Source organism: Pleurodeles waltl, chromosome 5 (assembly GCF_031143425.1).
Source record: "Pleurodeles waltl isolate 20211129_DDA chromosome 5, aPleWal1.hap1.20221129, whole genome shotgun sequence".
NCBI lineage: Eukaryota > Metazoa > Chordata > Amphibia > Caudata > Salamandridae > Pleurodeles > Pleurodeles waltl.
Window position 1 is genome coordinate 1,128,946,927 of NC_090444.1, and position 14,302 is coordinate 1,128,961,228.

The window sequence follows — 14,302 nt, forward strand, 5'->3', positions numbered from 1 at the left end:
TGGTTCAGCCTTGTTGGGCCTCATTAACATAAACAATAATGACGTTAATGTGGCGCAAGGTGGTGCTAGGAGACTATAAATATGCCCTCAGGTCTGTGGGCTGGGTAGATCCCAAGCAATGCTAAGCAGCTGTTAATACTCTCCCAACACGACTCTTCCCTTGTGATACCGAAGTTATATTTGTAATGATGTCACTTGTTATGTTGCTGTATACTGTAATATTGCCAATAAAATGTTTTTGTTTTTTTTAATAAAAGATTATTAGGAAACATGAAGAGGCTACAGAGTTGTATCTTCCTGTTTCACCGACACAGAAGTTGCACCAGGCCAATCTACCAGCAAAGTTCGAGCTACCATGCAGCAGAGACAGGAAACATCATTCTCTTGCTATTATAAAATGAGCAGCAGAAAACATGTGACCGATTAGCACACAAATTAAGCTACTCTACAGAACAAATGAAGCAAAGAAATTCATGTTAGCAGAGGCTTCCATTATGGTCAGCACATCTGCATTTTACTGAATCATATACTCATCATTCCAGTGAAGAAATCACAACTATGTTAACATCTATTAAGGCCATGAATAACATGCATAAAGTGTGCTCATATATCACATATCTACAATTTCATGTTTATTTTACCCTTCCGAATCCACTTACCCAATTCAATTACATTTTTATTCAAGATATGGAACTCTCCTGAGGTCGACAAAAAACAAGACAATGTAGCAATTAACATAAGTGTGACAGAACAGGGCTGATTGCAGAGGCCCCCTAACATTTTGCCCCCATTTTCCACTTTTTGCTAGTGTTTTCCTGACTCTGATGGTGCCCTGGGTACTGCTAATCAGTCCCAGGGCCTGTGCTCTGTGTAAAATCAGTATGCAGATTAGACTAATTATAATTGGCTAAGTCAACCTACCTATAAGCCCCTAGTATATGGTAGGGCATGGAGGTTTAGGGGCCCCAGCATAGGCACATGCACCCATAGGTGCACTGCTGAGGTGCCAAGTGTCATTTTAAAGGCAGGCCTGCCTTGCTTGCTGCTTTTAAATTAAAGTTATATGCAAATTCGACTTTGGAATTAAAAGTAGCTCCAAAGTCTTAAGCAACCTTATTTTTACATATGTCACCCTAAGGTGTGCCCTATGTGCCCCTAGGGCTGGGAGCCATGTCACTATAAGCAGGGACCTTATAAAAATAGTTTTATAAGCCCCGGTGAAGTAAAAACAGCCACATTTGTTTTTCCCTCATTGTAGTGAATGGCCTCCATAGGCTAGAATGGGGAGACTTTATTTTAATTTTTAAAGACCCCTTAAGTAACAGATACAAATAGTTTGGTATCAAATTAATTGTTATAATAAATCCCACAACTTCCAGTTGTTGGATTTAATATGACTTGTTCAGGTAAAGAGTTTTAAAGTTTACCTGAAAAGTTGCCAACTTCAGCCCTGCAGTGTTTTTGCTGCTGTGCTCTGATTGGCCAGCCTCTTGCAGCCTGGCCAGGCTGCAGTGATGAGCTGTGAAGTAGCCTGGCTTCACACAAAGAGATGATTAGGAGAGGACAGGAGAGGGGTGTGTTTAGGATTTTTAGCCACACCAGTGGGTGGGCTCAGCCAGATGTAACCTCCAAAAATCACTTTCAGCCATGATGGATTTTTGAGGAATGTTGCTTCCTGGGACTGATTTTTGCAGCACTTCCCAGGAAGTGGTAATCACAGGGGGAGGACCCTGCCCCTGATTGGAGAACCAGGACCCCCCTGTTTTTCATCCAGGAGCAGGGATAAAACTGGCAGACCTGCACCCACACCTCAGTTCCCTACCAGATCCCTACCGGGAAGAACTACAGAAAAAGAAGGACTGCCCTGCTGGACCCAGGGCCTGCACCTTGACCCTGCACTCTGAAGGACTGCACCAGCTGCACACTTGGGCTTCACTACAAGAAGGACTTTGCCTGGCTTCAACTGGTTCAAGGAGGGACTCCCTGTTTGCTACAGGTGAAAAATTGCTAACCAGAGTCTCCTGCACCAACTCCTGAAGAAACCAACCAGCGGACCACTGTCCAGTGGCCAAAAAGGAGTTTGCACCAGGTGCATTCTGGGAGTTGTAGTCCACACCACTAAGGATCATCTCAGAGCTTCTGGAACCTTGGGGTGAGCTGTGGACCCCAAAAGAAGCTTAAAGGAACATCTGGAAGAAGATCCAGAAGTTTGGAGAACTTTTGAAAAAAAAGCTCCATAGAGGGACCGACGTGCCGCGGCAACTCTAGCCAGCTTGCCTCAACTGCAACCCGGCCTGACTTGAAGGTTCATCCCGGTGAAGAAAATCTCCAAAAAAGAGTCTAAGTCCGAACGTAGGAAGTTGACCGGGACCTCCCAGTCAGCGTATCAGAGGAGGGCTCTAATGACGTCGGATCAAGATCCAGGTTTGCCCTGGTCGAAGGATTTTCACCTCGAAAAAACGACTAAGTCCGAAGGTAAAAATCTCCACCGAGGGCTCCCGCGACGCGTTTCCGGAGAAGAGTTCCAGGAGGTCGGATTGGACTTTGCCCCAGTCGAGGTGCGACCAGATGACCAGATTGACGCTTTTTGTTTCTAGGCGCTAGAAAATAATAATTCTTTAAAAATTCATGTCTCTAGTTCCCCTTATCCAATTTTATTTGTTTTTGTGTCATTTTAAAGATAAAAATATATTCGATTTTTGTAAATTTGTTTTGGATTTTTATACTGTTTCCAGTGTTTTATTTCCTTACTGTTTTGTGATATTTGAATGCTTTACACTCTGTCTCCTATGTTAAGCCTTGTCGCTCGTTGCCAAGTTACCAAGGGTTGAGCTGGGTTTAATTTACTGAGACCTAACTGGCCTTAACTGGAGGTTAGTGGCCTATTGCGAAGTGTAGGTACTTACCTGCCCTTATCAATAACCCATTTTCCGACAATAAGTCACATTAATATAAATAAATAAAAAATAAAAAAAACATTCAAAAAAATTAAAAACGTTTTGACAAATTACTTCATTCATAGGAGAGAAAGGAAATTGCTGCCCCGCCGCTATTGTCTTAATATTGCAATTTTAAAACTTCACCCTTAAAATGTGACAGCATGAAAAGTGCAACGGAGGACAAACAAAAAATACATGATCAAGATCCTGAATTCCCATGTTGCATACATTACACAGTTTAACCGTATCTTTGGAATTAGACCAGGTTGCTGTTAACACATTTCGAGGGAGCAAATTCATACATAATAATGTCCACAAGCAACGGATTCCATGTTCTAAATTCGAAGGCAAATACTGCTGAGCTTCCTCTTACTGCTAGGAGGTGGTTATCACCTCACAATTTCTGTTTAATTCACAATGTCTCATATTGAATCGTTGAATTATAATACTAGATGAATGCTTTAATCAATTGCAAATTGAATGTTAGAGAGTCCAGTAAATCCTGCTTTAGGTCAAATTGAGTTAACGCATAATTAAATTCCCTACAGAATAAATATTTTCCTGAGGCTGAATCAAAAATTTCTAAACTCAAAAAAAAACCCTCAGTGAATAATCCTTGACCTTCATGAGCTAGTGGCCCAAGCCAAGCCAAGCCTTGCACATAACAGTTTATTAAGCCAAATTCTAATCTAAGTCGGTACAGAAATGGGCAAATAAACATTACACAATTTATGCTAAATTAGGTATTTACCTTCTCTAAAAAAATCCCACGTAGATAGGTTGCATGATTCTATGGCATACAATAGCGACAGGGGAACTTCTACCTTATATACGATAGCTTATGTAAGTAGTGACAGACCTACTTCCTTATAAAATGCTCTTAGCCCACTGGCATACAATAAGGCCTTAGATGAACAATGGTTAATGTGATCATTTTCGTTCACACTGCTCAACATACTTTTCCCCGGATAAAGGTTTGATTTTACCACCTCCAGCTTGTCTGAACCCAAAAAACTGCCATAAATACAAGGCTTCCTAACTGTGATACCTTCAAAAATCATTACTTCACTTTTGAGATATACATTTTCAGAAAATCAGGAGAAACAGGCTGTTGCATTGAGGCTAACTGATTATTGAAACCCTTGGGAGTGAAGTCTAAAATCAAATAAAATGTAAAATCAAATGAAATGTAAAAAAAAAACTTTATTCAGTCATAATAAATATAGACCATAAACGTGTAGTACATACACAGTCAAAAACAGGTTACTAATAAAACAACCTGAAACAACACAATATATTCTTTACCTTAAGGAATGGAAGAAAGCAGGACAAATACCAAATGGGACCCACAGCAAAATTAAAAACTATCAAGGTAAACATTAGCCCCCCTTCAACAAATTGAATAGCCCATTAACCCCACAAATCACAAAATACACAGACAGAAATAATCATAGAATGCAAAATCCTACTCAAGAGGTTTTCTAACCTTGATCACAAGCCTCATGAAGGTGTACACAATCAATATAATTTGCTCTGAGGCCAAGGATTGCAGAAAGTGTAATCCTTGTGTGCAAAGACACAAGGAATATTTAATCAGAAGAGGTTTAATAGACCAGGATCTGACTTGGGAGTGCAAAAGAATGTTATATGTCAAGTGCTCTGTTCTGACTCCTGATCGCAGGGGCAAGGTGGGAGGTCACATGTCCTGTTATTACAGTGAGGAACAGTGGCTAACCAATGAAATAGGTTAAACTGAAACTTTAGTAGGATAAAGTGCTGGTAGTGTTGTGCATCTAACAACAAGAATGACTGGGTACTCCTAGCTGGTTCAACCTGCATATATGAAATAACGTACAATAGTTTGATAGCTTTGCCCCATCTTTTATCCTCTCATAGTTTATAGCACTTATCCCTAAGTGCCTCCTTCCTAACCAAACTAAGGGATAGAAATGGATTTTCAAGAAAGTTCCACCTACGCAAGACCACCACAGTGCCCCTAACTCTTCAACCAGGACATCTCCAATCCTTAGACCAATGACAGACAGTCCTCTATTATCATTCTATTCAGTGATGAGGCCTTGTTAGTTCAAACCCTGTTCCAAAGCATAATTTGACATGTTCTTATAATATCCTCAAGTTAGGACAACCTTAACACCCGGGTAGGAGGACAATAGATGGCAAAGGAATTTATTTTCAGTTACCTGTAAAAATGGAGCTGGCTGCATGCCCCATACCTCTGCCCCATAGGATGCCACACTGGTGCATTTTGCCTGATAGATTGTCAACATATGTGCATTTGATCTTTTGCCCAGTTTGGTTGCAAAGGAAAAACGGGTGTTAATGGTACTCGCCAGTCACTTCCAGCGGAGGAAGCCATGAGATTCTGCAATTAAAGGTTACCCCTAGATATCAGAAATTGCATGTATGTTTTAGTGGGTTGGCACGCAGCTGGCAGCTGGGTTTCACAGTGCTTTCTTGTCCACAAGAGATAAAAGGGTCTTGCTTATATTGATCTTCAAATCCAACCCCTCCATAAAGTTGCAGAACGCATCCAATAGATGCAGAAGTTCCACAGGAGGGCGGTCCATAAGACCCATGTCATCCGCATACAGCAATGCTGGAATGAAACACTGTCAAATCTGTATCGCGCTGCCGCGCTCTGCACATGGCATGAAGACGCGACGCGTCCCCAGCCTGCTGTGCAGAGTACGAGGCCCCAGATTGGGCATAAGGCCTCGTTCTTTCTTAGCGCGACGTGCCTTCATGCAGGTCTGACCTCACCCACTCATCTGTTCTTCTCTTCTTCTTTTTCTGTCTCTTCATTGTGCCTTCCTTTATGTTTTTTCCTTTTCCTATATTAACCCTCTCTTCCCAGCATGCCTTCGTTCCCTACTCTCTATGGCTCTTAGTCCATTATGTTCTATGTGTTTTTCCCTATCTAAGATGGTGTCCTTGTACTTCCTGTTGGTCGCTTCCTGTTTTTTGGTATTTAAGGGCTGTGATTCTTTCTCTTCTTGCGCTGCAACCCTTTCTGTTTGGATGGTGTCTTTGCTCCTGCTTTCTCATATTCGATTCTGGCTCACGTCTGTTCCAGTGTTTTTCCTGTACTTTGCTCTTGTATTTACCTATTCATTTTGCTCCTGTTTCAGGAACCTTTCCTTTTTGGAGGTTTTTTCCCCTTTCAGGGTTTTTTTTTTACTCTGGCACTACTTCTGAAGGACACGGCCTGCTCTTGGCGTTTCCATTGCCTGCAGCACCGTGGCTACCAGAAAGAGTCGCCCCTACCTGGGCCAAAGCCAAACATTTAGGAACAAGATCCTCGCCACTCGTTCTGCGGACTCCAGGTTAAAGCAGCGTGTAAGTTGTGACAGATTGCAGCAGCCAATACTCCCGACGTCGTCTAACACCATTGATGATACATTGGCGGCTGCTGCAGATCCTGATCAATCTCTTCTGGCAACCATTCAGCAACAGGCTCAGGAACTGCAACAATTACACAATGAGAATGCTGCTTTACAACAGGCTTTGGCTTTCCGCAGTGCAGATGTTCCGGCCGTCTCCACCTCCACTCCTCGTTTCTCCGGTGGACCAACTAAACTGCAAGAGTTCCTCAATGCATTAACTGTGTATTTCGCCTTCCGACCCACCCAATTCTCCCACGACAAGACAAAGGTGGGTTATCTTATCAGTGCGCTATCCGGTCCTGCCTTGGCCTGGGCAACCCCGATGGTATGATCCAATGACCCAGTATTATTGACTATCCAGCCTTTGCGAATCGGCTCAAACAGGTGTTTAGTCATCCAGGATTGGAGGCCTCTGCTGAAGAAGCATTATGTGACATCCAACAAGGCTCTCAAGATGTCCTCCAATATATTACCCGCTTTCGACAGCTTGCGGCCGAGACAACCTGGGTGGAACGAACTCTGGTGACTTTATTCCGTAGAGGACTTAAAGAGGAGATCAAAGATGAGTTAGTACACTCCACACGAGTTGAAGATCTTCGTGGTCTGATGGATCTAGCTCTTTCCATCGAATACCGTCTCCGAGAACGACATATGGAGAAGAGAAAAAGTAGAGGATCATCCCAGCCAAGTACTACACATGTCTTTTTGCATCGTCCTGAGGAACCTCATCCTCCCATCAGAGACACAGAAGGTGAAGCTAGCAGGTGGATACTACTCGAGGCCCACTTTTCGTCAGCGGGCGGGAAGAAAGACGTAAGAGAGGATTGTGCCTGTATTGTGGTGCTGCCGCTCACATGCTTCGTACCTGCCCCGTTCATCCTCTAAGGCCATCAGGAAACACCACTTCCCGTCCTCTGTAAGAAGGGAGGGGACGGGATCATCTGCTATACCTTCCATCAGTTCATTCAAGGACAATGCCACAACTTTGTTAATGCTACCTGTGACGTTACAGTTACCTGACGGTCGTGAAGAAAGAACAATGGCTTTACTTGATTGTGGTGCTAGTGGCATATATATGGATAAGACTTGGGCCACAACACAACAAATACCAACACGACCCAAAGAAGTCCCGGAACAAGTTCACACAGTGGATGGATCCTTAATATCCTCTGGTCCAGTCGATACTACCACCCTGACACTAAGTTTACAATTTGGGAACCACCAAGAACACATCTCATTTGACCTAATATCATCTCCCAATCATACTATCATTTTAGGAATTCCGTGGTTCATAAGACATAACTTATGTAAATTGGAAAACCCGGACTATTTCCTTGTCCTCACAGTTTTGTCATGAAAACTGCTTTGCTTCAGACACATACTGGTCACCCAAGAGGTTGATGCCTACTGAAATGACTACCGGATGTTCAATCAATACAGTCCAAGGAGTCCCCGATCACTATCTAGAATTTCAAGATGTATTCCAAAAACCATCCAGACCTGTGTTACCCCCACATCGAGATTACAACTGTGCTATTCCCTTGGAACTTGGGGCGATTGTTCCCTTTGGGAGACTGTATTCACTCACGGAACCCGAAAGGGAAGTTCTCAAAGAGTATAAGCAAGAAAACTTGCAAAGCGGTCTTATTGTACCATCATCCTCTCCAGCAGGGGCTCCTCTCTTTTTTTGTACCCAAGAAGACGAAGGATCTTGGTCCCTGTCTGGATTGTCGAGGTCTAAATAAGGTAACTATAAAAGTCTGTTATCCTTTGCCCCTCATCAAGGGTATTCTATAGGCAGTCAGAGGGGCTCAACGATTTACCAAACTAGATCTTCGTGGAGCCTACCACCTTTTGCGTATCAAAGAAGGAGACGAGTGGAAGACTGCCTTCCGAACCCAATTTGGTCATTATGAGTACAGAGTTATGCCTTTTGGTCTCACTAATGCCCCCTCAATTTTCCAAAGATTTATGGACTCTGTGTTTTATAATCTCTTGAACCATACGGTCGTCATCTACTTAGACGATATCCTTATTTACTCTAGACATCCTGAACTTCATTCTACTCACGTTAAACAGGTCCTACAAAGACTCAGGGTACATCAACTTTCCTGTAAACCAGAAAAATGTGAGTTTGACAAGAACGAAGTCAAATATTTGGGATATCACCTTAGTCCCACTGGCAGAGCTATGGACCCGGAAAAGGTACAAGCCATCCTAGAATGGCCTTCCCCTTCCTCTATTAAGGAAACGCAATGTTTTCTAGGACTGGCTAATTTTTATCGACAGTTTATTTTTGACTTTGCAGAACAAACCAGCCACATAACTTAAACTTTAAAGAAGGAGAATTTAACTAATGGCTTTGTCTGGACAAGGGCGGCTGAAACAGCTTTTCAGAGTCTAAAAAAGGCCTTCACTCAAGCACCGATACTGAGACACCCAGAGACCAACAAACAATTTATTGTTGTTACTGATGCTTCTGAAAGAGCCATTGGAGCTGCCTTCCTCCAACAACAATAAGATGACGGTCTTGAACATCCTGTTTTCTATTTGCCCCATGTACTCTCTGCATCAGAACAACATTACTCAGTATTAGAAAGGGAGTTATTAGCCCTGAAAACAGCCTGCCTTGAGTGGAGACAGTTCCTTATGGGTTCCAAAGAGCCCTTCGAGGTGAGAACAGACCATAATAACCTACAATGTTTACGTAATTTTCTATGCCAGAACAGTTGTCAGGCTCGTTGGGCCTTTTTCTTCAGTCAGTATGACTTTTATGTCACCTATATTCCTGGATCCCAAAACATACTGGCCGATGCTCTGTCTTGCCGTTATCCAGATTGTATTCCTACCCCATCACAATATCTACTTGAGCCCAGTAAAATCATCGGTGTAGCTCAATCTTTCCTGGATGAGGTACAACTGGAATATTCCAACCTGTCTGATCAAGAGTTAAAGAACCTAAACCCCCTAATACGTAAACAGAAGGGGTATTATTATTATAAGATTCTGTTGTTCCTCCCTACTAACGGAGTAAGAGCAAAGGCGCTACAAATGTGCCATGATTTTCCGGTTGCTGGTCATAGAGGCATCAAGGCCACGCAGGAATTACTCTTGTGGTCCTTCTGGTGGCCTACCTGGAAATTGGATGTCGAAAGATACGTTCAGGCTTGTCCCATATGTGCCCAAGTAAAAATACCCCGTACCAGACCTGCGGGATTACTACAACCATTACCTGTTCCACCGGCTCCCTGGCACACCATTTCTACTGATTTCATGTGTTCATTACCTCCATCAGCAGGAAACCGGGTTATCATGGTCACAATAGATTCCTTTACTGGCAAATTTCCATGAACGCCAATGATCCACAAAGGTGTCACTGTGACTCCCGGTCACAGGGGCAGCGGCAGCACAGGGGCCATCGCTGTGGACAGTTAACGGCTAAATCTGGAGGCAGGAGCGGCGCGTACCCAGACCTCACTGGTTGCTGCGAGCCGAGGGCTGTGCACCGGAGCCTGCAGGAGCCCGGCCTCCCACACCCCTCCCGACCCACTCCAGAGCCCGGCAGCTCCCCTCTTCCTGACTGTCCTGCATGTGCCCAGGACCCCGGCCGGCAGCAGAGCCACCCCAACTCCTCCCAGGGCCCGGGAGCACCTGCAGCCAGGAGACGGAGGAAGAGCCAGACCCCCCAGGTGAGCACTTGCGGGGGCCCACAGCTCAGAGGGTCACAACTTCTGTGCAACATCTTCAGGTCTGCCAGCCCATTGAGCACCCCCCTCCCCCGCCCCTGCTCCACCCTTCACCCATGCATCCTGCCCAGGCCTTCCACAGGCAGGAACAGGAAAGGACCAACAAGGACCAACAAGGACTGGTAATTCCGGGCCCTGCGCAGGCCCTCAAAAGCTCCAAGTACCCCAGGGGTATCCACTTCCTGCACCCTAAGACGTTAACGTTTCTTCTTGGAAAAATAAAAACAGTAAAAGGCACAAGAAGGCACAATAAGGCCTATCTCCCCTGCTTCGACAGCCCACCCAAATCACCCCGCTCTAAGGCAGCAAAAATCCACCGACCATGAGATCAGGCAAAACACGAGTCAGTACTATCAATCGTCCTGCAAAACAAGGAAAAATAAAAAGGAAAGGAGACCCGACTCTGGACGAAGCAACCCCAAAAAGGAGAACAAGCAGCGAACAGGATCTCCCCCTCACCCTCCCACCCAGGAGGCATAATCTAACAATTGGCACATGCAGGGGAGGTGACCATAATGCCAGTATGGAAGAAATGATCTGGGAAGAGCCTGGCTTTTGGAAATCAGTGACCCTGCCGGAGGGGGCTCCAGAGCCCACAGTCCCCCCAAGCTTCACAAGATAACCGATTACTTCACTACCGCTGGAGCCTACGCCGCCAGAAAAAGGATTGACTCCCTGGCTCAAACCCAAACAAGTTTTGGGGAAATAACCTTATCCAGCCAAGACCGGCAACAGCAAGGAAGCAATGAAAACAAACTCAGAATGAATTCACCCCCCCCCCATTCGCCAACAGTAGTGATTAGAAAAAATCACCCCATGAAACTAGCCGCATCAAGTACTGACCAGAAAGAAGCGATACCACCCACTCCCACACCAGGACCCCACTACAATCTTAGGCGAAACTCAATCATATGCAATAAATCACTAGATGACTCTAAGTACCAATGGACTTCTAGTCCAGCCAAGCTACCCATCCTGGACTCAGAACTGGTAGCAATCGCAGAACATTTAGAACAAGAATCTCAGGAAGGTGACCCATTCTGCCAAAGCCCGAAACTCCACTCATTTCCATCGTACGAATTATTATTAAGTGGTAACCAAGAGCCCAACTCAAAGACACCAGCCCAAGTGGCAGTCAGGTCAGAAGAAATGTGGGCCGCAATCTTAAAATTCAATGTAATGTAATGTAATGTAATGTAATGTAATTCGAGATTTATAAAGCGCGTTCCTACTCAAAGAGCATCGAAGCGCTGGGAAGAAAGCACGTAGTAAAAAATAGACAGAGGATAAAAAAATAACAGAAATAATGAAGATAGAAAAAACATCCAGTAGAAGAAACTGAAACAAACTAAATCAAAGACCCTGATCTTGATGTACCCAAAAATTAACGAGGAAAGAGCCAAGTTTTCACCATTTTCCTAAATTTCATATAACCTGATTCTTGCCTAATATTCTGTGGGAGAGAGTTCCATCCTCTGGCTGCAGCTACTGTAAAAGCTTTGTCTTCCCATTTGGCTTTATGTGTGCGTGGGATCTGAATCAAGTGAGCTTGGGAAGACCTCAAGCTTCTTTTAGGTACATGCAGGAGGAGTCTGGAAGTCAGGTACCGTGGTCCTATTCCATGAACTGTCGTAAAAGTAAGACAGAGCGACTTAAACTGGATACGCTGCGCCACTGGTAACCAATGTAATTTCCTGAGACTCTCTCTAACTGATATACATCATGGGAGATTAAGAGCCGCTCTGACAGCGTAATTCTGAACTAATTGGAGTCTTTTTATCAGCCCCTTATCCAGATTAAGGAACAGTGCATTACAGTAGTCTATCTTGGACATTACCAATGCCAGGATAGCAGATACTCTCCATTCATGTAACAGATAGGGGAAGATTTTTCTGAGCATTTTAATTGACCATAAACTGATGTTTACCACATGATTAATCTGTTTTTTAAAAGACAGATGTTCGTCGAACAAAATGCCTAGGTTTCTAGTAACAGTAGTGGGCACAGAGCAGTTACCACATTCAGAGGGCCACCACCGTGAGTTCCATGAATTATTTCCAGGTCCAAAACATAAAACTTCAGTTTTGATGGCATTCATTTTTAGCCAATTGGTCTTCATCCATTTACTCACTTCCACCATACAATTACTAAACCGATCTGCAACCTCCTCCCATGGCTGATTAATAGGAATAATAAACTGGGAGTCATCAGCATAGGAAGATGGAATGAAACCAAAAGTACGAATTAGACTAGCCAAAGGCGCTACATACACATTAAACAATGTGGGGCTGAGGGAAGATTCCTGCGGAATCCCACATGGCAGAAGATAAGGTCTAGATATGAAATCACCACAGCTAACTGTGGTCCATCTATTTGTAAGAAAAGACTTCAAAAGTTTAAGCGCCTTGTCCCTCAAACCCACATGATGCAAACGGGACATTAATAGTGTGGGAGAGATAGTGTCGAAGGCAGCGGATAAATCTAAAAGAACCAAAACGGCCCCCTTGCCTTCATCAACCATCCTTCGACTAGTATCAGAGGATGAGATTAGGGCAGTTTCAGTACAAAGCCCTTTTCTGAACCCGTATTGGGAGATATCAAGAGCATCCGCTTTTGTTAAAAACTCGATCAATTCAGAGTTCAAATTTTTTTCTAGAATCTTTGCCAAAAACAGGAGACGTGCTATTGGCCGCAAATTACTCATGTCCTGATTATCCCCCTCTGGTTTATTCTTGACTGGTACTACTATCGTTTCTTTCCAGATAGATGGGTACTCCCCAGACATAGCTACCTCTTGGTAAATGGGGACCAACATCCGTGCCATTAAATCCGGAACCAAGTGAAGTGAACCAATGCAAGCAACGGTCTTGGCGCTTCAATTTCACTCAAATAAAATGTACATTCAAGTCGACCTGCTAAATACCCTGGCAGTATTTGTCTCTGGGATTGACAATAAATTGGAAAAATTAAACACACTTATAACAAGGGCGCAAGTCAATCACTCTAATGATTTTACAATTTGTTCCTGTAAGGAGGTAGTAGAAAAGATATCCCAACTACTGCAAATCCTAGAGGGAATACTCCAAGAAATCTGCTCCACCCGGAAGGCTGAAGATACTTGCACTAAACCACTTGCCACCAAGCTAAAATCTACTCCGAGGGAGCTGAAACAAGAGGAGCAACAGCCCGATTCCTCTCTAGCACCTGTTTCATCAACCACAAGCAAGGAGAGAAAATCAGCTGACAGTCGTCAACTAGCAAGTGCTAGTATGGAACCTATGGAGAATCATCCTCAGCTACAGTTCATCAATAAGACCGGGAACCCTGAGCCTCCCACAACCCGGATCATTTAAAAAAGAGAACGGAAGCGGGCAAGGAAGGGAAGGAAGTCCTCACAATTACATCATCTAACTGCCATAAAAAGCACTGATACCAGCCTAAAGGAATCACCAAAGGACCATGCAACGTCAAATGGAGGGTATAATAAAGACATTACTGCCCCCACAAGTACAAGCTCCAATACAATAGAAGATGTGATAACAATCCCCGGCTCAGAAGACAACACCCAGTCAACAATGTCCCCTCAGAGGCCACCGGAAGCGATTGGCTCAACAACGAACTTAAGACCAAGCCCCACAAGGAGCCACCAGGGTATAAAACCTAAAGCGCCTGTGCTGCACCCCCAACTAACATGGGCCACTGTGGGCAGCAAGGGACACAAGCCCGTTACTGGTCAGTGGGAAGACGGTTATAGGGAACAAAACCTGCATATAGAGCAACACCAGCCTCTTATATCAGATACAAATGCCCAGGAGTTCACTCGCCAGTTAATGTGGATCCCAGAATACACCTCCAGGTCCCCCACAGAGATTCTCAATCGCTCTTCTATTCTAAGAATCATAAAAGCCCTACCGGATCTTCAGTCTGTAGCCTCAGAGGATGTTGCAGCAATAAAATTCATCCAAGCAAGAGGCAACCATCACACGGACCCAACACTCACCATCTTCTCTTCACCAGATATCCCAAAGCAGATCATGAAAAGAAAGGACCTATTGAAAGCCTGGGGCATTGAGGTGACCATCTACAAAGAACAGCGCTATCCAACTCCGCTGCTAGCCTCGCAATCCCTGGGAAATCCCAAAGGTACATGGTCAGTTTTGAAAGGAGTACATCAAGCCAGCAGGCCCATTGAAGAAAAGTCCAGTGAGAAATG